This window comes from Callorhinus ursinus, unplaced genomic scaffold, assembly GCF_003265705.2.
Source record: "Callorhinus ursinus isolate GAN/ISIS: 27379988/994484 unplaced genomic scaffold, GSC_fseal_2.0 scaffold1, whole genome shotgun sequence".
Taxonomy (NCBI): Eukaryota; Metazoa; Chordata; class Mammalia; order Carnivora; family Otariidae; genus Callorhinus; species Callorhinus ursinus.
In genome coordinates this window covers 115,010,522-115,032,081 of record NW_027397063.1, presented here as the reverse complement: position 1 = coordinate 115,032,081, position 21,560 = coordinate 115,010,522, and the positions used below count along the sequence as shown (strand labels likewise).

Genomic DNA, 21,560 nt, shown 5'->3' with positions numbered 1-21,560 from the left:
TTAAATCATTGTGTTCCTCGTTTATGTGACTAAAACTCTATCTGTGTTAACTACATCTCCCCATCATCTACCCTAAATTAGTCTAAAAGCAAGGAGTCGTGTGTAGGTAATTTATTTGGCAGGTGATCCTAGGGAACAAGAATAAGGGAATGGGAAAAAATGGGAAACAGGAAAAGAAGAAAAGCCAGTACAAGAATGTAATATTGAGTTACTCACTGCTATGCAACTAGGGCTCCATCCTAGTGGGAACTTCTGAGGATCTAGATGCTCCTCCAATTGTCTGCTTATGGATGGACAGGAGAAACTGTTGTCTGCTCTTGTTCTCCATCAGTTCACAGTTGCCCTAGTGGCATGTAAATTCTTTCACCTTCACTTTAACACTTTAGGCCTCCACATAAGAGCCAGACAAGTGCGTTGGTTCCCTGTGGTGTCTTACTTCATGGCCTCAAAAAAGCACAAGGCAGAAAGCAAATGAATCACAGTGAATTCTGCCTGGGAAATAAGTCAAAACTTACCCGGAAGCGTTAGCTTTAGTTTATGACAAGTGTGGTGGTCAGAATAATGGTCTCTCAAAGATCCTAATCCTCTAAACCTGTTAATATGTTACCTTGCATCACAAAAGGGATTTTGTAGATAGTGAGATTTTCCTGGGTTATCTGGGTGGGCCCAGTGTAATAACAAAGAGCTTTTTTTAAATAAGAGGTAGGCAGGAATGTCAGTCCAAGAAGGAGATGTGATAATGAAAGCAGAGGTCATGATGTGGCACGGGGCCAAAGAATACAGGCAGCCTCTAGAGGTTGGAATAGATAAGGAATGGATTTTCCCCTAGAGCTCCTGAAGGAATGCAGGCTTTGATTTTAGTTCTGTAAAGCCTGTTTTGAAATTCTTATCTCTAGAACTTTAAGATAACAGATTTGTGTTGTTCTAAGCCACTAAATATGTGGCAATTTGTTACCCAGCAGTAGGAAACTGCTGTTCCGGCTAGCATCAAAGGACACGTGGACAGCCTGAAGATGAAATGTAAGAGATTTCTGATAGAATCTACCTCTTGCTGTTGGCCTCTCCTTTGATTCTATCTGTATTAGCTTCCTACTGCTATTTAGCAAATTACCACAAATCTACTTCTTGCTCTGCTCAGATCTGCTTGGACCCTACATTAATTCTAATCCATCATTGAGTCACTGCAGGCTCTTAACAGGAATTTAAGAAGGGTTAGTGGTGCAAACTAGTGCTGCCTGCTGCTGCAACTGGTATTGAAGCAGGAATAAATATTCATCATTTCCTTCTTTCACCACCCATTCTAGATTTCCCTTATGCTAGGCCAGTAGTGCAGCTGCTTTAGGTTGCTTGTGACTTCTAGACTTTCATCCTTGAGGGATTTGAGCCCTTAGTTCCCTTGCCCTTTTTGGGCCATGGTTGTTGCAACTTCCTGTTTATTGTAGTGCCAAGCATGGAAACACCCTGAGTTCCAGACAGACTGCTCCCTACCCCAATTGTGTACCACTCCTAATGATAATCAGAGTCCGTTACCACTGGTAGTATAGTTTTTCCTTTCTTTGCTTGCTTGTCTATCAGCATGAGGATCCCAAAGTGACCAAGTAGTGGTCATACCTTTTAGGCTCAGTGGAACCATCAGTGTGTGTTCTGGTGGAAGCATTACCTTCAGGACCTCTAATACAGGAGAGGTTTTATTTTTTTTTTTTTTTTTTTTTTATTTTTTTATTTTTATTTTTTTTTTTAAAGATTTATTTATTTATTTGAGAGAGTGAGAATGAGAGAGAGAGTACGTGAGAGGGGTGAGGGCCAGAGGGAGAAGCAGGCTCCTCGCCGAGCAGGGAGCCCGATGTGGGACTCGATCCCGGGACTCCAGGATCATGACCTGAGCCGAAGGCAGTTGCTTAACCAACTGAGCCACCCAGGCGCCCCAGGAGAGGTTTTAAATCGTTGGAATGAGTAACCCAAATTCCACAAGTGAGTTACTGGGATTGATGGTGAAGAGTCAGTCCAACTTCTATGCCTTGGTTTCTGGACTCATGCATTCTAGATTAGGGATATAACACCATAGCCATTGTTTCAGTGCATATACTGCATCCTAGGGGACCAACAAGGTAACTGTTTAGCTGAACTTTTAGTATAACATTCCATCATTCTTTAGTCAGTTTCCTGGTGATGTGATATGTGTAGGACCAGTGGATGCCATGATCAAATACTTCAACCACTGAATAGATCTTTTGGTTTGGGGTGATGTCATGATGGATTTTGATAAGCATTTTGAAGCTATTGGATGATGGTGCTGGGCAGAGGTACTATGAATGTTGAGGGACACTTTGGACAGAGAATGCAGTCCCATTTAAGTGAGTGTAAATTCTGCTGCCTTTCAGAATGCAAGAGTCCCAATCCCATCATGCCACCTGTTCAGCTCTATGTCTGATAAGTTGCTATTGGTATTCTGTAATGATCCTAATCCTGCTAGAAATCAGTCAATTTTAGAAGACTTTTTAATTACATTTTTCAAAAGTAAGGTGATGTTTTTGATAATGGGGAATCTGATGAACAGGGGTTTTAAATTTTAATATGGTCAGCTAATATTTCATTTATAAGGAATTCAAGAAAAGGCAAACTATAGTGACAGAAAGCTCATCAGTAATTGCCAGTGGGGAGGGAATTGGCTGTAAAGGGGCATAAGGGAACTTTTTGGGGTGATAAAAAGTGTTTTAGAGCTTGATTGTGGTATAGGTTATACAATTTTATACATTTGCCAAGACTCATTAAACTCTACACTTAAAATCAGTAAGTATAGATTACATCTCATAACTTATTTCAAGGGAAGAAGAAGATTTAATGTACTCATTTGTTAACCTTTTCCATATTAGTTTTTTTCCTTTATAGTTAATTTTGATTTCTAGGTTTGAGAAACTCTTCTTCCCTTTTCTGGGTTTTTTTTTTTTTCTGATTTTCCCATTTTATTAATTTCTGTTCTTTATTTCCCTTATTGTCTTGAAATATACCCAGGATTTGTTTTAATCAGAGAGAGTAAGACACACAGAATGGGAATGACTGTCAGAAGGAAAAAGGTTTTACTCACAGTTGCCTTGGGGAAGCACCAGGGTTGGTGAGGAAGCAGAAGGAGCAAGGGAAAAGCATGTCCAGAGCTTTGATTATGGTTAAGTGGGAAGGAATTGAGGAAGGATAGGCAAGCCTGAGCAAGTTGAGGTTTGGATAGTTTGAGTAACTTATAGTTCTGGGTGATACGGGTGGTCTTTAGTTTTCTAGTACCTGGCCGCAGGATGAGTTAGTGGGCATACCGGTTTGGTATGTGAGAATTTTTTGAAAGGAGATGTTGGTTAGGGGGTTTAGGCTTTGGATACGTTGATTGTGCATCAGAGATGTGTTCTCAGGCAAGTTGTTTTTCTCTCTCTAGGAATTAGGTAACCCTGGGAAAGACAGTTCCTCCTTGGGTTCAAAGGGCCCTGCCATGTCAGACCATCATAAATATGGAAAAATTTTAAAAACATGATTAATACACTTACGCTTTCTTTTGGTTAACTTGGTTGCTTTTTTCTGGTTTCTTGATTAAAAGTGTTAATTAAGGGGTGCTTGGGTGGCTCAGTCAGTTAAGGGTCCAACTCTTGATTTCAGCTCAGGTCATGATCTCGGGGCCGTGAGGTCAAGCCTTATGTTGGGCTTCGTGGGGAGTCTGCTTGAGATTCTCTGTCTCCTTCTTCCTCTGCTGCCCCCCTTGCTTGCATATGTGCGTGCTGTCTCCATCTTAAATAAATAAATCTTTAAAAAATGTGTTAAGCGTATTCATTCTTAATGTTTAGTTACAAATGCAACGAGGCTATAATTTGAGCTGAACTCCACATTTGGATTGTGTTGTACTTTTATTGTCACTCCTTTCTTTATAATTTCTATTGTGATTTTCTTTTTGTTTGTGTAGGAGTCTGTTTTTAAGTTTCTAAACATTTAAAAATGTTTTATTGGGGATTTCAACATTATATTATGGGCAGAGAGTGCAGTCTTAGGTATAAGTTGTTTGAAATTATTTTGTGTCTTTCTTTGTCATTATCAATTTTTGAAAATGTTCCAAGTGTACTTGAGAATAATTATCCTTATTTTTTTGTTTGTTGGGAGGTTCTCTATGTAACTGTCAGATTAAACTTACTAATTTTGCTGGTCAAGTATTCTCTATTCTTATTGATGTTTTGACTTCTTGATCTGTCAGTTTTTAATATAATTAAATTAGAGACTCATGTGGTGGTTGAAGATTAATTTTTTTCTTGTAAATTTAGGGATTGTATTGAATCTGTAGATTGCTTTGGATAGTATTGACGTCTTAACATCCTAACAATTTTAAGTCTTCCAGGCTATGAACATGGGATATTTTTCCATTTAGTTATGTCTTTTCTTTCCTTTTTTCTTTTAAATTGAGGTTTGTTTGTTTTTAGATCAGTTTTAGTTTCACAGCAACATTGAGGGGAAGATAGAGATTTCCCAGATACTCCCTACCTCATACATGCATAGCTTCTTCCACTATCAACATTCCCCACCAGAGTGGTAGGTTTGTTACAATTGATGAACCTATGTTAACACATCATAATACCCAAAGTCCATAGTTTACATTATGGTTCACTCTTGGTATTGTATACTTATGTCTTCTTTAATTTGTTTCAGCAGTGCTTTGTAGTTTTCATTGTACAGATCTTTCCTTTCCTTAATTAAGGTTATTCCTAAGTATTTTATCCTTTCTGATGCTCTTGTAAATGGTCAAGTAGTCTAATTAATTTCCTTTTCAGATTATTCATTGACAGTGTTTACCAACATTGTTAGTGTTAGAAATGCAACTAATTTTTGTGTGATTTTATATCCTGCTACTTTTGCTGAATTTACACTAGCTTAATTTAGATAACAGAAAAACTTTGTTCCTATACAGCTCCATTTTCACCCTCTTTCAGTATGTCACAGAAATACATCTTTAAACATTTATGTGTCCAAACACATAGACTAATAATTGTGTGGTTTTTTAAAAGATTTTATTTATTTAATTATTTATTTGAGAGAGAGTGTGCATGTGCAAGCAGGGGTGGGGGGTGAGCAGAGGGAGAGGGACAAGTAGACTCTGTGCCGAGTGTGAAGCCTGATGCGGGGCTTGATCTCAGCCCTGAGATAATGACCTGAGCCAAAATCGAGTCAGATGCTCAACTGACTGAGCCACCCAGGCCACCCAATAATTGTTTTTTTTAATGCATTGTGTAGAAAGCAAAATGTAGAGTTATAAACCAAAGTTACAATAATAGTAACTTTAGACTAATAAGTGTTTTTAAAAGTTGTTTATTAGTGTCTTAAGTCATATAGAAAACAAAAAATAGAGTTACAAACTGAATTTTCAGTAATTCCATCTTCTATAATTGCTCATATATTTACCTTTATTGAGATCTGTATTTCTTAATATGACTTCGAATTATTGTCTAGTATCCTTTCATTTCAACTCAGAAGTACTTCCTTTACATTTTTTGTAGGGTGGATCTAGTAGTAACAGACTTCCTTTGCTTTTGTTTATCTGGGAATATCCTAATTTCTTCCCTCACTTTTGAAGGACAGTTTTGTTGAACATTGGATTTTAGTTGACAGTTTTTCTTTCAGTATTTTGAATATGTCAACCTACAGTTGACTCTCGAACAGCATGGTTTTGAACCATGTGGGTCAACTTATATGCAGATATTTTATAGTACAGTACTGTAAGTATATTTTCTCTTAACGAATTTTTTTTTTTTTTAAAGAAAGAAAGTGGGGGAAGAGCAGAGGGAGAGAGAGAATCATAAGCTGGCCATGGAGCCTGACACAGAGTTCAACCTCACAACCCTGAGATCATGACCTAAGACAAAATCAAGAGTCGGACGTTTAACAGACTGAGGTACCCAGGCGCTCCCCCCTTATGATTTTTTTAATAACATTTTCTTTCATCTAGTTCGCTTTATTTTAAGAATACATATAATATACAAAATATGTGTTAACTGTTTATGTTATCAGTAAGGCAACTGGTCAGCAATAGATTATTAGTTGTTAAATTTTGGGGGAATCAGAAGTTTTTGACTGTGCAGGGGTCAGGGCCTGAGTTGTTCAAGGGTCACCTGGACTTTCTTCTATCCTCCAAAGTTTCTGATGAGAAATTTCTTGGTGATCTTATTGAGGATCCCTTTTGTGTAATGATTTACTTCACTCTTGTTGCTTTCAAGATTCTCTTTTGTCGGGCGCCTGGGTGGCTCAGTTGGTTAAGTGACTGCCTTCGGCTCAGGTCATGATCCTAGAGTCCTGGGATCGAGTCCCGCATCGGGCTCCCTGCTGAGCAGGGAGTCTGCTTCTCCCTCTGACCCTCCCCCCTCTCATCCTCTATCTCATTCTCTCTCTCAAATAAATAAAATCTTTAAAAAAAAAGATTCTCTGTCTTTCAGTATTTTCATTCATAGTGTATCTCAGTATAGATCTCTGAGTTTATCCTACTTTGAGTTTGTTGAGCTTCTGGGATGTTTTATTTGTTTTTTTAAAAATTTTATTTTTTTCAGTAATCTCCACACTGAAGGTGGGGCTCAAGCTCACAGCCCAGAGATCTAGAGTCTCATGCTCCACTAACCTTGCCAGCCAGGCACCCTTAGCTTCTTGGATGTTTAAATGCATGTACTTCATCAAATTTGGGGCATTTTCAGCCATTGTTTCTTCAAATAATCTTTTTGGCCCTTTAGTCGCCCTCTTTTTTGTCTCATACTCCCACAACAATCTGTTGGTTCTTTTCCTGGTATCCCACAGATCCTTTATTCTCTGTTTACTTTTCTTAAGTCATTTTCTCCCTGTCTCCATGCTCTGATTCCTTCTTTCACCTATTCAAATCTGCCTTTAAATCCCTCTGGTGAATTTTTCATTTTTGTAATTGTACCTTTCAGGTGGAGAATTTCTTAAGTTTTCTATTTCTGTAGATCATTTTCTTCATTTTCTCCACATCTTTCTTTAACCAAAGAGTATCTTTAGGATGTTTGTTTAAAGTCTTTGTTTAGTGGGTTTGTTAGCTGGTCTTTCTCCAGGATAGTTACTGTTGGTTTTCCCCTTTGAATGGGCCATATGTTCCTGTTTCTTTGAATCCCGTGTGTGTGTGTGTGTGTGTATGTTGAAAACTCGATGCTTGAATCTAATATTATGTGGTAAATCTGAAAATCAGATTGTCTCTCTTTCCCAGGTTTTGCTGGGGTTTTGTTTTTATTGTCGTAGGCGTCCTCTGTGCCAGGAATCGATCTTCACTGAACTTGCGCCTTTTTCTGGATATGTGTGGTGATTTTCTTAATTCCCCTATTACTAGTTCTTTATTGTCTAGCTCCTGAGAGGAGAAAGTTAAAAAAGGCACCAGCCCTTTAGATTTCCCTCAGCCTGAGGGAGAGGGGCTTACATAATTGGGGTGTGTGTATGTGTGTATGTGTGTGCTCACAGACACATCAGTGACTGCCTCTTTGTCAGCACCTCAGTGATCAGATGCATCATGCAGCTGTCAGAACATAGATCCCTGATATTTGGATGACAGGATCCTTACTGCTCACCTTAGCTCCTACAAAGCTGCTCTTCGAACTAATGCACAGCTACCTGATATGTGCCTGGGGAGTGGAAGATGTGTAGCCATTGCTGAGCTAAGAGCTGAAATTAACCAAAATTTACAGCCCAAAACTTTCTCTGGAAGTTTCAAGCCTTGGAGTAGGCTCCAGAGTTCTAAAATCGTTAAATCAGACAGATTCTGCTAGTACATTGTTGTCTAGGTGGAGACAGATTCTTGGTGCTTCCTACTCCACCATCTTCCCAGAATCTTCTCGTAACTTTACAAAAGAAAGTTTCATTATAGTTTCAAAGAGTTCTTAATCTTTTTCCCCTTGTTTTCCAGATTATACCTCAAAGCAAATACATTTGAGACCTTCACGTTTAGATACAGACACTTAAAGGAGGAATTTTTGTTTCTGATCTTTTTTTTTCCCCTAAGAAGAAAACTAAATGCTTCCAATTGGAAGAGTGTGAGAATGGAAATGGAGAGACCCCTTAAGGAGGCAATTGCTTTCATTACTACTAAGGTAGTGGTAGTGAGTGTGGAGATACATGGATTCATTTGAGTCCTATGAAGGAGGTAAAAAGACATGACTTGAAATGTGGGGATTGACTGAGTTGGGGTTCATTAGTCCAGATAGCTGTACTATAATGGTGGTACTATTTACCAAATTATAAAACACAGAAGCAGAAGCTCCAAAGGGAAATGTAGTTAAGTGTGAACTGCCTATAGGGTAGATAAGTACAGTACTTTAGAAAGCATTTTAACACCTAGGATTTATAAGTAATAGTGTACTGGTTCCCCGTAACTCATAGGTCCTATTGCATGCATAAGCCAAAAGGCAACAGGAAGTACAATAACATGGAGGGCATGAGGAGGAAATAGACTTAAGCACAGCAGTTAATGTGAAAAATACTCAAATATTATGATTAATTGCATATTGAATATGTCTCAGAGTTCAGGTTACCACAAGTTTAGTGTATGTATGTTAGGAGAATATGGTTGCTAAATATGATGATATAATCTGAACCCTATTTATACTGTACGGCACGGGGAAATGATAGTTCCACTGTCCCCTGTGCTGTGTATTTTCTTTTGGAGATATGTACAACTTGGAGGAACACTTTTAAGAAATACAGTAAATATAGTCTATTAAAGGGTAAGGACTGGAATACCAAAGGATTAAGATGATGAAAAAATTAGAAAACACAGTACAAAGTCCAGATAATTTAAGGAGATAGTTTTGATATTGATTGTAGTTTTGATATAACTCAAGAGACTTTTTTGATATAATCTGATTCAGTTCTCTTATTTTACAAATAAGAAAATGGAGTTTCAATTAATAATGACATTCCCTGACTCATAGTTAATGGCAAGGCAGTTTAATGGCAACCCCAGTTTGTTAAGCATATTTTATTTATAGGAGCAGTGAAGCAGGGCTGGGACTAGAGTGAGGCAAGCAAGTTGCCTAGGGTACAAAATTGAAGGAGGCAGTCACTCTTAGATGCAGATCCTGCACTTGCAAGATCCTTATTTATCAGAGTAATATTTGAACATGGTTTAAAATGTCAAATAGTCCTAGGAGACACCTCCCAGCCCTGCAGATTAAGGATAGCCTGAGGAAGCTAGATGGAGTGATGTAGAAGAGAATTATTCCTTAAGACCTAGCCCTCGGTATGTGGTAATCTAACAGTTTGCAAGTACCTGTGGAGCATTACCTCACGTTTTGTGAGAACAGTGTGGGGTGTTTTGTCTTCAGGCCTGGATTGGTTCCTGTACTCCTTTTTTCCTTCAATCAGATCTCAGAGGCTGTAGTTTCCTCTGTGCTTTTAAAGCTGTTTTCATCCACAACCCCTTGGGGGTTCTTTCAACTTGGCTGGCTAGTTAGAGAATCTAGACATACCTCTCATTCCTTCTCTTTTACAGCTCACACAGCCAAATATGGAAACAGTTTAGAGGTAATAGTAACAAAGACCTAAGAGATTAACCCAAATCTTCTGCTTTTACTGTCATGGCCTTTTTCTCTAGTTTCTGACTTCCATTTTGTTCTTGAGGGTGCAGTCACTTAGTTGAGCTCCATTCCCCTTAAGTAAAGGACATGTTTGTTTATGAGGGTTAGGGGTAAGATTTAGCTTTGTAAGCTGGATAACTCATACTGTGCCTCGCACACAGTAGGGCCCAAAGATAAATAATAAACAAGTTGAATGCTTGGTAAAATCAGTTACTTGGTTGTTTATAAGCTCCACATAGTGTTCAGTGTCAGCTTGCATTAAACTTGTTCCAGAGTGTTTACACACACACACACACACACGCACACACAGTTGTTAAATTTGGGAATATCTGTACTTGCTAGTATTTGGGTTTCCTTAATCTCCATCATTTTTTTATCCTTGTTTTTGCATTTTTCTTAGGTCTGAAGTCTTTTTTTTTCTTTTGAGATTTTATTTATTTGAGAGAGAGAGAGCGTGCACAAGCAGGGGGAACAGCAGAGGGAGAGGGAGAAGCAGGCTTCCCGCTGAGCAGGGAGCCCGATGCAGGGCTTGATCCCAGGACCCTGGGATCATGACCTGAGCCGATGGCAGATGCTTAACCGACTGAGCCACCCAGGTGCCCCTGTCTGAAATCTTCCTTATAGAGTTTTCTTTTTTCTTTTAAATTTGATACTCTAGGGGCACCTGGCTGATTCAGTTGGACGAGCATGCAACTCTTGATCTCAGGATTGTGAGTTGGAGCCCCATGTTGGGTGTAGAGATTACTTAAACTTCAAAAAAATAAATTTGATAGTCTGTTCAGGTACCTGTTATGTATTGGCCCTATTTGTTTTAACAGAAAAGTAATTTTGGCTTATGAAATGAAATATCTAGAGATAGGTTCTAGGTTGAGGAATAATTAGATTCAGAGGCTTAAAAAATGGAATCTGATCTCTCTGCCCCTCTCACCTTCATTGTCAGGTTCTATATGGTGACATTTACTCTGCTTTAAGGTTTGTGGGGGTTTTTTTTTTTTGGTTTTATTTATTTATTTATTTGACAGAGAGAGACACAGTGAGAGAGGGAACACAAGCAGGGGGAGTGGGAGAGGGAGAAGCAGGCTTCCCACTGAGCAGGGAGCCGGATGCGGGGCTTGATCCCAAGACCCCAGGATCATGAGCTGAGCCGAAGGCAGATGCTTAACGACTGAGCCACCCAGGCACCCCCTGCTTTCAGGTTTAAGTCTGTTGGGAAAAGAGAAAGTACCTTCCCAGTAATCCCTGTATACATCCCAGGAGTCTTTCTGAATGAACAACTTGAGTTTTAAGCCCACTTGTGACTAGTCTCAGGAATTAAGGGAATTGAATATTCTGATTGGCCATGTATGAATTGCATGTAGTACCCCTGAGGTCTTGGAACTCCACTTAAAGAATGTCAAAATAGAATTGGGGGTGGGGATGGAGAGGATAGTTTCTGAGAAGGAAGTTGAGACACTATTATGAAAAGAAGAGAAAATGGATGCTGGTACAGCTTAAAAGTCAGCTAGCTATTTAACATTTTGATTTAATTTTAATTTTTAAGGGATCAGTGAGGTTTTCTAAACTAACTTTTTAAATTATCAAATTAATATATGAATGTAGATTAAAGTTTCAAATAGTGCTAAAAGGCCTAATAACAAAAACAGCAGTCCTTTGCTCTCCTTTTTCTACCCCCTTGCCTCAAGAAGTAATCACTTTAAACTTTTTTGAGCTGTTCCAGAAGCAACAGCTTTAAAAGTTGAAAGTGATTACTTCTTGAGACAAGCAGGAAGAAAAAGTGGGAGGAGAACAAAGGACTGTTACTTTTGTTATAGGCCTTATAGCACTATTTGACATTTTAAATAAACTACATTCATGTATTACTTTGATAAGTAAAAAGCATATAATTGTTAGTATTATCTCCTGATTCATTAATTTTAGACATCTACTGATTTTCTGTTAAGATAAATGAGGGTTTGTATGCATGTATGTATTTATTAAATAATCTCTACACCCAACGTGGGCTTGAACTCACAACCCTGAGATTGAGAGTCACATGCTCTACCTACTGAGCCAGCCAGATGCCCCCATTTATTTTCTTAATCTTTCTTAGCCCCATTGTCTTAATAAAATTATATATTCATATTCAGCATTTTTATCATTATGACTATATAAACATATTGTTTATAGCTGACCCACCTCCTATTATTTAATTGTCTTTCTTGTGTAATTTAGTTTTTCTGAAATTTATAAGAAATTTATATGGTTCACATTTAAAATTTTCTTCATTATTTTTGAATTTATATCTAAGTCTTCCCACCCTCTCCAGCAGTTCTATAAAATTTGTATTTGTATGTAATTTTTCACATAGTCCTGTCAGATAGTCTTATCAGTTTTTTCTTTTTTTTTCCGGAATCTTACTCCAAGTTGGACTATTTATTCTAATCTGCTTCAGATCTTAATTTACTTTTGCTAGCATTCTGAAAATTCCTTTTGCTTTTCTTCATTGGTTTTCCGGCTTCTTAGATCCTTTGTCTTCTTTTTTCTTGTTTTACTCCTTTGGTTTGCTGGAACATATCCTCTGGTTGTTTCTTAAGTCAAAGTGAATTGGAATTAAATATTTTGAGGATGCCTGCCCAAAAACGATTATTCTTCTCTTACACTTAATTTTAATTGGTAGTTTGGCTGTATTGGGAAGTTATCATTTAAAGTGTATTGAGTTTCAGTTTTGCAAGATGAAAGTTGTTCATGAGATGGATAGTGGTGGTGGTTGTACAACATTGTGAATGTACTTAATGCCACTGAACTGGACACTTAAAAATGGTTCAGATGGTAAATTTTATTTGTAGTGTATTAGTAGTTAGCTAGGGCTGCCATAACAAAGTATCATGGACTGGGTGGCTTAAACAACGGAAATTTATTGTCTCAAAATTGTGGTTGCTAGAGTCTAAGATCAAGTTGTCATCCGGGTTGGTTTCTTCTGAGGGCCTTTCTTTCTAACTTGTAGATGGTTGTCTTCTCCCAGTGTCTTTATATGGTCTTCCCACAGAGTGTGTCTGTATTCTAATCAGCTTTTCTTAAAATGACACCAGTCATACTGGATTAGGGCCTACCCTAATGACCTCATTTTACTTAATTAGCTCTTTAAAGACCCTGTCTCCAAATAGAGTTCTGAGGTACTTGAGTATAGGATGTCAGCATCTGAATTTTGGATGGGAAAAAATTCAGCCCATCACATGTACTACAGTTGTAAAAATGTACATTAAAAACCTGAGTACAGGGGCGCATGGGTGGCCCAGTCGGTTAAGTGTCTGCCTTTGGCTCAGGTCATGATCCCAGGGCCCTGGGATTGAGTCCCGCATCAGGCTCCCTGCTCAGCAGGGAGTCTGCTTCTCCCTTTCCGTCTGCTGCTCTCCCTGCTCATTCTCTCACTTTCACTCTCAAATAAATAAATAAAATCTTTAAGAAAAAAAAAGTGAGTACAGTCAGTCATCCACCCATTTATGTTTAAATGCCATGTAGTACAGTAAGGGTTAAATCAGTTAATGGTTTACATTTGTTTTATTAATTATGACATTAAATTCTTCATTATGTTATTTTTTCATAATTGGTGGATTATACAATAATTGCTCATCATTTAGCAATTTTAGCAAGATTATTACATTCCTTTCACTTCAGTGGTAACATAATGGCTTCTTTAGATTATATAAAATGTAATATTCTTCAGATTATAGAGTGGTGATATGTTCTTAAGGTGATCTTGGTACAGCTTATTGTAATTCAGAGTAATAAGTAAAATTTTATGATACCTGACAAAATAATCATATTGGGAGTAATGCTTTATGTATGTAAGGCATTAATAAGTTGTTGAAAAATAGAATTACAGTTGATATTTTTTAAAGACTTAACTTATTTTAGGGGGGAGGGTCAGAGGGAGAGAGAATCCTGAAGCAGACTCCCCACTCAGCGGGGAGTCCTACAAAGGGCTCGATCCCAGGATCCTGAGATTATGACCTGAGCTGAAATCAAGAGCCAGCCGCTTAACCAACTGAGCCACCCAGGCACCCCTACGGTTGATATTTTTTGAGAGCATGTTTTGCTTGATATGCCTTTTTTTACTTTCAGGCCTTAGCTCTGTGTCCTCCTAGTCTATTAATAAACTACTCAGTAAACATTTTGTCGGATGAATAAATGAATAAATTTTGATATGCATGGGACTTTTGCCTGTGTTGTATTTTGTGTTTGCTTATATTGGATTTTCAAAGTGATATTTCCAAAAATAAATAGAATAAGATGGCATTTTATTTGACCTATTCTTAAAAAAAAAAAAGCTTGATTTTTAAAGGAGCCTTTATTTCAGACTAGCCTATAATTTTTTATTTTCCCCATGATGGATTCTTACCCATGTTGTTTCATTCTAAGAATGTTTAACAATTAAAATTACTTGATAAGATAGTAGTGTTTAAAACATTGAATAGAATAAAATCATCTTATGAATTGCCTTGTCTTTTTTGCATTACTTACAGCACATTGAAGTTAGTTATTTGGGGATTTTTTTTCCCCCTTCATTGTTTACCGAAAGATCTGTAACCCAACCAAACTTCCGGAGTTAGTCACTTGGGTATTGTCACTCTGCTGATTTTTATCAGAAACAGGAAATTGTCAAGTTATGTGTTAAACTATAAAAGAATCTAAAATTGCCTTTGTGTTAGCATGAGAGATTTCTCTTTAGAATTTTTTTCTGTCACTGGCTGGTTCCTTACTTTTACAGTGTAACAACTGGCTTGCCAAAAATGGTCATATTTATCATGGCCTATATACATAGCAAACTATACCTTTCCTTATAGTTTACGTATCATACACAATATAATTTGGTAAAATGATTTGACAAACTTAGTGTCATTTAATATATAGATATACCCAATGAATTTGTAAAAGTAGGTTGGGGAAGAATATGTTTTTAGGTGTTTAGCCTGATGTTATGATTTCTGTATTTAGCAATTCTCTAGAGGTTCTTAAAGTCCCTTTTAAGGAGTCTACAAGGCCAGACTGTTTTCATTATACTGAGATATTAATTTCCATTTTCACTCTGGAGTTTCCAGAGGCTATATGAATGCAATGATATAATAAGATGTCAACGTTTGAAGATCTGCAAAACTTAGTGAATGTATATTGCATGATGATACAAAATCATAAGTGAGTATAAACAGGTCCATTTAAAGTACAAGACTGAGCAGTGAATATTTTTGCTATATATTTTAGTTTACATTCAGTAAGATTGACATTTTTTGGAGTGTGATTGAGATTTGACACAGTTATGTAATCGCTACCACAATCTAAATTCAGAACAGTTCTTCACCCCTGATGCTTTGTAGTCCAGAATGTCATACATAGCCTTTTGAGTCTGGTTCGATGAGATCATATATGGTAATGTATGTTTAACTTTATAAGAAGCTGCTAAACTGTTACCCTTAGTAACTATATAAAACAGTAGCTGTACTGTTTTGCATCCCCACAAGCAATGTATGAGTTCCCCCATTGTTTTGCATCCTCACTGGCACCTGGTACTGTTTGTGTTACCTGTCTCTCTCTCCTTTACCTCTTTCCCCTCCGACCCTTCCCCTCTTTCTTAACTACCTCTCTTATCTTTTGAAGCTATTTAATTCGCTGTGTTGTGATATCACTTTGTGGTTTTAATTTGCATTTCTGTAATGACTAATGATGTTGGAAGATCTTCACATGTGCTTGTATGTCATCCTTGTACAGTATCCCCTCTTTAAAAGTTCACATTATGCCACTTAAGACCTACGTTAGTATGGTAATGGCTTTTTTTTTTTTTTTTTTTTGTAAAAGTGAAAATCCTTTTCAGATTTCTTTTGTTTGGTGAAAACAGGTACTAATGTAGGTCTTAATAATAAAAGCAAAGTGGTGTGACTTGAACTTTAAGAAAGCTGGGGGTATGCTTCACTTCATGTCATTTTGGCTTCTGAAAGGTTTCATAGGAATGCTCTACTTTCAGATAGTGGGAGAAACCTCTGTCTTCTTTGGTGAAGTATCGCTTCAAGTATTTGACAGTTTAAAAAGGTTAAATACTTAAATATTTTTGTTCCATGGCTTTTCGGAGCACAGCCTGAGGCAGTGCTCCCTAGGGTAGAATAATATACCAGTGGCTCTACTGGCCTGGCCTCCACAGCTTTGGGTGGGGAGTCATCCAGCCTGTTGAAACCCAGGTGATAGCCTCCTCTTTTGAAATGGGGGAAGCAACCTTAATGATCTCTGAGCCACCTTTTGTGTCCTTCTTCCCTTGTCTTGAAGAATAGCTCATGTTTGCAGTGGAATAGCTCTATGGTTACATCCTATACAATCAAGAAGACTTGACAATCTTTCTTAATTCCTTCTTGTCTCTTTCCAGTTCAGATTGGCTGCTTCCTGCTAGGGCGGCTGATTGAATCTGATGTTCATACCCATACTAATCTCTGTCAAAGGATCTTGCCTCTTAGAACACTCTTAGTGTTTGGTTCTGAATGTGTTTCTCATTTTTTTTGCATTATAGCAGGCTGAGAATTTTCTACCTTTTAAATTAATTTCCTTTTTGATTTACAATTCCATCTTTAAGGTATTTTTTTCCATGTTTACTATAAGCATTCAAGAGAAGCGAAGCCACAGTTTCAACACTGTGCTTAGAAATGGCCTCAGTCATTTCATCCTTACAAGTTCTACCCTTCCACAAAACACTAGGACATGACTGAAGTTCAGCCAAGTGCCTTGCCATCTTATAACAAGGATCACTTTTCCTTCCATTTCCAATAACATGTACCTCATTTCTGTCTGAGACATCATCAGATTGGCCTTTACTGTTGTTAAAAAACAAAATTCAACTGAGTAAATTTAAAGATCTTATTGGCTTTATTTGATGATTCATGAGTTGAACAAGCATCTCATCTAGCAGATAGAAAGGAGTTCCAAAGAGCTATACAAAATTAAAGGTTTTTATAGGCAGAGAGAATCAGGAAAAGGAAGTTTCTAGCAAAGAGTGGATTGTTTCAGATAAGGTCACCTTCCTTTTGGAGGATGGAAGGGTCTTTTGGGTGGATTACCTCACTGGTGCTGACCAGGTAATTCCAGATTGACTGGTTAAAGGTTACATATCTGGGAGAGACTGAAACTGCAATTATGTTAAGTACTGAGTCTTAGTTTGTTGTTGTGGGGCTTAGCATGAGCAACTCCAATTTGGGCCTGTTGTCTCTTTTTTGACACTGTCTGTATTTCAGCCAACATTCTGTTCATGAGCACTTAAGGTATTCTCTTAAGAGGACTGAGGCTTGGGGCACCTGGGTGTGGCTCAGTTAAGCATCTGACTGCAGCTCTGGTCATGATCTTAGGGTCCCGGGATTGAACCCTACATCAGGCTCCACGCTCAGTGGGGAGTCTGCTTCTCCCTTTCCCTTTGCCCCTCCCCTGACTTGTGTGCGTGTGCACTCCCTCTCTCTCTCTCAAATAAATACAGTCTTAAAAAAAAAGAGGATTGAGGCTTTCCCTGTAGCCCTCCACTTCTGAGCCTTCAGGCGAATTTGCCCCTAACAGTCTGTTCATGGCAATGTAGAATTTTTCTAGCCTGTACTTCCAGGTTCTGCCCATTATCTAGTTGAAAGCCACTCCCACATTTTTACGTATCTCTTAACAATCACACCCTCAATTCTTGGTACAAATTTTCTGTCTTACTATGTTTGGGCTAGTAAAACAAAATACTGTAGGCTGGGTGGCTTATAAATAGCAGAAACTTATTTCTGGAACAGAAAACAGGTCTGGAAGCTGGAAGTCTGAGATCAGGGTGCCAGCATGGTCAGCTGAGTCCCTCCCTCCTCCATGTTGCAGGCTTCTTATATCCTCACGTGGTAGAAGGGGCTAGGGATCTCTCTGGGATTTCTTTTACAAAAGTACTAATCCCATTCATCAGAGCTCCAGCCTTAGGGACTAATGCATTCCCAAAGGCCGTACTTCCTAATAACTATCGCCTTATGGGGATTAAGATTTCAACATTAATTTTGGGGAGACACATTCATACCATACCAATAGTATTCTCTTATTATGTTTTTATGTTTTATGTTTCTTTCACTTCAGACATTGATAAATTTGTCTTTAGTTATTCTTGCTAGAGAGTTACCAATTTTCTTGGTCTTTTCAGAGAACATCTTTGGTTTCAGTGGTTTTCTCTAATTTTTGTTTCAGTCTCACTGATTTCTGATCTTTATTATGTCCTTCCTTCTGTTTCCTCTGGGTTTAATGTGCTCTTCTTCTAGTTTCTTATGACAGAAGCTTACATTATTATTATTATTGTTATTGTTATTATTTACTTATTTTGGAGCCCGGTGTGGGGCTTGAACTCATGACCCTGAGGTCAAGACCTGAGCTGAAATCAAGAGTTGGATGCTTGACCGACAGAGCCACCCAGGTGCCCCAGAAGCTTACGTTATTGATTTGGGACTTGATTTCTAACATTTTATTAATGGCAACTAATACCATAAATTTCCTTACAAGTACTATTTTAGTTGCGTCTAACAAATTTTTATATGTTGTGTTTTCATTTTTGCTTAGTTCAAAATATTTTCTAATTTCCCTTGAGTTTTCCTTTTTGATACATGAGTTGTTTAGAAGTGTGTTGTCTGATTTCCAAATAAAGATTTTCTAGTTATCTTTCTGATACTGACTTCCTAGTTTAATTCTGTCACAGTCAAGAGAACGTATGCTGTGCAATATCAATTCTTTCACATTTATTAGTTTATTTTATGGTCCAGAATATGATCTGTCTTGGTGAATATTCCATGTGCACTTGAAAAGATGTTTATGCTGCTGTAGAGTTTAGTGTTGTATAAAGGTCAGTTAGATTTCAGTTGGTTGATGATGATGTTTATATCTGGTTTTTTTTGCTGCTTTTCTGCTTGTTCTATGGGTTACTGAAAGTAGTTGCAGTTTTCAAGAATAGTGGATTTATTTACTTCTTTCCATATTGATCATTTTTGCTTTATATATTTTGCAACTCTGTTCAGTATATATACATTCAGAATTGTTATGTCATCTTGATGAATTGACTTTTTTCTCATCTCATGTCTCTCTACCTGGTAATTTTCCTTGTTCAGAACCTACTTTGTCATATATTTATATGGCAACTCCAGCTTTCTTTTGATTTCTGTTTGTATGATCGTTTTACTTTTATGCTGTGTATCATTATATTCAAAATAGGTTTCTGATGACAGTTGAGTCTTTGTTAATTTGTCTGATCACTTCTCTGTCTTTTAATTAATGTAAGACCATTTATTTAATGTAATTATTGATATATTTGAGCTTAATTATGTGTTATCTATTTCTCGTGGGGTTTTTTTGTTCCTCTGTTTTTTTCTTATCTTCTTTTGGATTATTTGAGCGCTTTTTTTTAGTATCCATTTTATTGTATCTACTGGTTTTTGGTTATATCTCTTTGTCCTACCCTTTTTTTTTTTTTTAGTGATTGCCCTAAAGATCGTAATATACTTTTCATGGTATATCTAGAATTTATATTTTACCAGTTAAGATAGAACATAAAACCTTACAACCGTATAGGTCCCATTGCCCTCCCCATTTTATATGATAATTGTCATATGAATTCTACATTTGTGAAACCCCCATGTTAGTATTATAATATTCCCTTTTAAGAGCTATGTGTGTTTTAAAAAATTTAAGAGATGAAAAAGAATCTTATTATAGTTACCCAGATATTTACCATTTTTTTGCTTTTCCTTCATTGCTGAAGTTTCATGTTTCCCTCTGATAATCACTTTTCTTTTAGCCTTAAGACCTTCCTTTACATTTCTGTCAGAGGCAGTCCACTGGGCAACAGAATGGCTTAGTTTTTTTCATCTGAGAATGTCTTTATGTCATTTCATTCCTGAAGGATATTTCCACTGCATATAGAATTCTGGGTTGTTGGTTGCTTGCTTTCAGCATTTTTAAGATATAGGTCATGGTTTCTGATGAGAAATCCTTAGTCATTCAAATTGCTCCTATATTAGGTTTTCTTAACCTTAGCACATTGGACTGGGTAATTCCTTATTGTGGAGGGCTGTCCTTTTTATTATAGGATGTTTAGCAATATTCCTGGTCTCCCTTAGTAGCACCATCCTGTCCCCTTCTCTATAGTTGTGACAATGAAAATTGACTCCAGACGTTGTTAAATATCTCCTTGGATGTGACATAATCCCCAGTTAAGAACCACTGCCAGGTATATACTATGTTGTTCTTCTGTGGCTGCTTTCAAGATTTTTCCTTTTACCTTTGTTTTTTTTAGCAGTTAGATTATGATGTGCCTGGACATGGTCTGAGTTTATCCTGTTTGGAGTTTGCTTAGTTTCTTAAAATTTGTAAATTTAAGTCCTTTGCAGACTTTCAGAAAATTTCCACCACTGTTTCTTCAAGTATTTTTTTCTGCACCATTATCTTTTCTTTAGGGACTTCAAAGTAGCTCTTTTGATATCATCCCATTGGTCCTTGAAGCCCTGTTCCTTTTCCAGATATTTTCCCTACTCTGTTCTTCAGCTTGGGTAATTGGTATTGATCTGTCTTCAGGTTCATATCGTCTTTCTTCTGTTGTAGTATGCCGAATGGCAACCTCCAAAAAGATATATTCATTTCTTAATCCCTGGAATTTATGAATATTACTTAACATGGCTAAAGGTGTGATTAATGACGTTAAGGATTTTGAAAGGTAGAGAATATCCTGGATTATCTGATGAGCACCAAATCTAGTGACATGTGGCCTAATGAGGCAGGGGGAGATTTAATAGAAGAGGAGGAAGAGGCAGTGTGGCCACAGAGGCAGAGTTAGAGTGATGTAGCTACAAGGAATGCTCACAGCCACTAGAAGCTGGAAGAGGTAAAGTGCACATTCTTCCCTAGAGCTTTCAGAGGTAGTACAGCCCTGTTAACACCTTGATTTCAGATTCCTTGATTGAGTCCTTGATTGATACCTTTAGATCTATGACAATTAATTTGTTATTTTAAACCACCCGGTTTGTGGTAATTTGTTTGTTACAGCAGCTGTAGGAAATTAATACATCTGTCGTCTTGACCCTGCTATTCAGCCTCTCCAGTGAAGTTTTTATTTCAAATGTTGTGATTTTTAGTTCTAGATTTCCATTTGATTTTGTTTAATAGCTTCTCCTTCCCAGATGAGATTTATCTTTCTGTTTCAAGAGTGTTCACTTTACCTTATGGAACATGGTTATAACAGCTGCTTTGTTGTTGTTGTTTTGTTTGTTTTATAACAGCTGCTTTTAAGTCTTTTGATAATTCCAACATCTAGGTCATTTCTTGGTTGGCATCTCTTGGTGGTCTTTTTCTTCCAACTCTTGTTGGCCAGATTTTCCTGCTTCTTTGTATTTTGGATAATTTTAGATTGTATACTGGACATTTTAAATATTATTTTGTGAGACTTTGGATCCTGTTAAAATCCTTTGGAGAATCTTTATTTTGCTGTTGTTTGAGCAGGCATCAATCTGTTTAGATTCAAACCAATCTTTTTGCTTTTTGTGGGCAGTAGTGCCAGCATCAGTTTCATTTTTAAACCTTTGCTGTAATGTTTGAGTCTGTGTGTTATCTGTAATAGTCAGGGATGGTCTGGAACTTGCATGGTAGTTATTTTGTACTTAAGTTTTCAATGCTTTTTTAATTAGTCTACCTGACTAGGCCATCTGGATTTGTAATTGACACTTACCCAGAGCAGAAACAAATTTATCTTTATGACAAGAGATGTGGTACAAATTAGAGCAAGGTGTCCACCAAAGTTGGGCCCCTACCCTCTACAGGGACTGGGAGCAAGAATGAGTTATATCTCATTGAATGTTTACATTTTATTTATTTATCTAATTATTTATTACATTTTATTTATTTACTTGTTTATTTATTTATTTATTTGAGGGAGTGTGTGTGGAGAGGGAGAGAGAGAATCCCAAGAGGGCTGCACAC

The 21,560-nt window shown here is 37.3% G+C and overlaps 1 protein-coding gene across 11 annotated transcripts in view; it reads left to right on the top strand.

Annotated features, from left to right (window-relative positions):
- Nucleotides 1-21,560, top strand: part of NCK1 (NCK adaptor protein 1) — a 75,985-nt gene that overhangs the window by 23,458 nt on the left and 30,967 nt on the right. For 3 of the 11 annotated variants that reach the window (XM_073899594.1, XM_073899598.1, XM_073899605.1), the window contains exon 2: nt 5,781-5,914. The exons of 5 other annotated variants lie outside the window; for them this stretch is intronic. The gene's annotated coding sequence lies outside the window, so the exon portion shown is untranslated. Of the gene's footprint in view, nt 1-5,780; nt 5,915-8,133; nt 8,156-21,560 lie in introns of those variants that run through there. 3 more of the 11 variants (XM_073899601.1, XM_073899606.1, XM_073899612.1) reach the window with 2 other exon arrangements.